The sequence below is a fragment of the Bactrocera neohumeralis genome, chromosome 2 (genome assembly GCF_024586455.1).
Source record: "Bactrocera neohumeralis isolate Rockhampton chromosome 2, APGP_CSIRO_Bneo_wtdbg2-racon-allhic-juicebox.fasta_v2, whole genome shotgun sequence".
Classification (NCBI taxonomy): domain Eukaryota; kingdom Metazoa; phylum Arthropoda; class Insecta; order Diptera; family Tephritidae; genus Bactrocera; species Bactrocera neohumeralis.
In genome coordinates this window covers 6,859,964-6,862,624 of record NC_065919.1, presented here as the reverse complement: position 1 = coordinate 6,862,624, position 2,661 = coordinate 6,859,964, and positions in this window count along the sequence as shown.

The window sequence follows — 2,661 nt, the reverse complement described above, 5'->3', positions numbered from 1 at the left end:
CTAAACTACCACGGAGGATAACTTGACAAAAAAATCATATGAGTCACAGCTTGCATGAAAACCCACATCACGATAGTGTCTGGCGGTGTCTTATTACAATCGGATGCAATTTTTAAGCGAATATAGGTCCTCTAGATTATATCGACCCCTTCGGAATTGCGCTTAGAAACTCCATCAGATTGTACTAAGATACACTTGAGAAACAGTTAAAATAGTAGAGATTATCTGAATGACTTTTTTCAAAAAAGGCGAAGAATTGTTTGTTATATGTGCCGAAAAGGTACTCCCATCTTTTTCTGGGACTCATAAGTTGCATCTATTTCAACTAGGTGAAAAAGAGCAATGCAAGTTATTATATTTGATTCGTCTCCGAATTGAAGAAAAACAGACTAATTTGTTAAAGAAAAATTACTGCACTTCCTTAAAAGCGCACCGACTCACCGACTTCCATCGTCGGTACGGCTAGGATATGCTGCCCCATTCATATTTAGATTTGGCTCCGTGCTACTTTTTTTGTTTGTTTGAGGTTATTGACAGTGGCGGCTAACTTTGCAGGCATGCAGATGGAGCAAAGAAATTGCAGTTTCGCTGGGTTCAAGGTAAAAGGAGGTAATGCTGACAAATATCCTTTATACCCTAAATTGTTATCATGGCGCCCTCGTAAATTAATATAGTACAATTCCATGAATTAGCAAAAATTTGTTACAAATACTATATACTAATATATATTAGCAAACGTACATATGTATATGTCTTTAACCCAAATATTCATGTCTCGCCAACACTCACCTGTCAACGCTGCACTCAGACGCAGTCACCCTTTACTGCCTTTGATGTCTGCACGTAAAATTAAATTTGGCAAACATATTGAAAATGTGTGAAATTTTATGTGAACCTATCACGTAGTATACAAGTATGTCAATATATACATAGGTAAATATTTAAGTATAGTTGACCGTTTTGAATGAGTTTATTCTAAAAATGGGCAGACTTAGAATTGTATATTCTTTGATGGGTATATTACTAATGCAATGGTTTCGAAAAATGTATTGAAAATTGTTTGAAGTGTTAATTACTATATATAAGTGAAATTTATTAATGTTGAAATAGCTTAATTTTACTTTCAATGATTTTGGATCCCATAATGTTACAACCCTGTCGATGATATAAAGCTTCTAAATTGTAAGTACTGAATATAACCTGACATTAAGCAAGTATAGTATCTGAAGTGATATACTGAAAAAGGATATTTTTGGTTCATAGCTTGAGGGGAAGGGAAGGTCGCGGCAAGATAAGATAAGAAGACAGTTCTTACTTTACTAGAGCATAAAACCCAGACTCGTTTTCCTTACTATTTTGCCAATTCTCACCCAAAGAACAAAAGTTTAAGGGACTCGAAAACATCAATTGATTTATAAAACTCTTGACACCATTCTCCATTTTACTGTGAATGCCTCAAAAGATATGTTAGATGTTTCAAGTAGTTAAAAGGTGCAAGAAAAATTATGAAAACTCCCTGGCCTAACATTTTACTAAGATCCCAAACCGTTCGATGAGAATGCAGAACAGAAACGAAAGCCCATTGATTCCACTGATTAGTATTTAGACCAGGCAGCAAAAAGCTCAAAGTAAGATGAAACCCATCGGAGATGATAGATAAAATAACAAGCATTAAGGGCAAAATAATTTACGGGCGATCTGAGGTGGGATTCCTACAGAAAAAAATTATGAGCCTATGTTGTAGGTAAAGACAAAGTCCATAACTTGGGTATGCAGACCTTTGTCACAAATAATTTTTTCGAGTTTTCTGATGAAATTTACGATGAGCTATAATTTTTTCCAACAGCTGACCGTTTCGAAACACATTTTTTAGTAGCCAATAGGTAATATAGTAAGAGAAACATTGAAGACAGCCCTGATGGATATACCAAGGTCTGGATAAAAACAGGTAATAACTTGAGCTTATGAACTCCCTTAACCCTTTTTTCCGTGGGGTCACCGGAAGTGGCCGAGTTTAAAATATTTTTTTCCAAAAATTTCAGAATTTATTTGTTATTAGTGCATGTTTATTGGAGAAAAAATTTTTTAAAAAATACTGTTTTTTACTCGAGGAAACCTTTGTAACCCCTTCATAGACCAAAAATTGTGTGTAAACCCCACCTGTACAGATGTAATTGCTTAAGGGTATGTAACATTTCAATTATTTTTAAATTATCGCAAATTTCGATTTCATTGAGTATTCAATTAAAAATTGTTTGTGCGTATATGTCTAGGCATGTATGTATGTATGTATGTATCTGAGTGTGAATAACGAGAGCACTTGAAATGGAAACACAAATAGCCCAAAGGTTGCTCGGCCATTTTGTTTTTAATCTCAGCTGCATATCGACGTAGACGTGAAATAATTTATATTTTTTAGCCTTTAATTATTCTTGCTAAACAAGCGTAAAAATACGAAATAAGCTCAATGTTTAATTAGATTTAGGTATTTCAATTAATTGGAAAACGCGAATTGGCAAATTTACGCCGAATTCATGCACGTAGCATTGAATAAAAACACGAACATAACGGTAACAAGTGGCAAGTGGCGTATTTGTATGCTTTACGGCGAAAGGCAAATAGAAAAAAAACAACAACAAGGAAGAAAAAAATCAAATACAC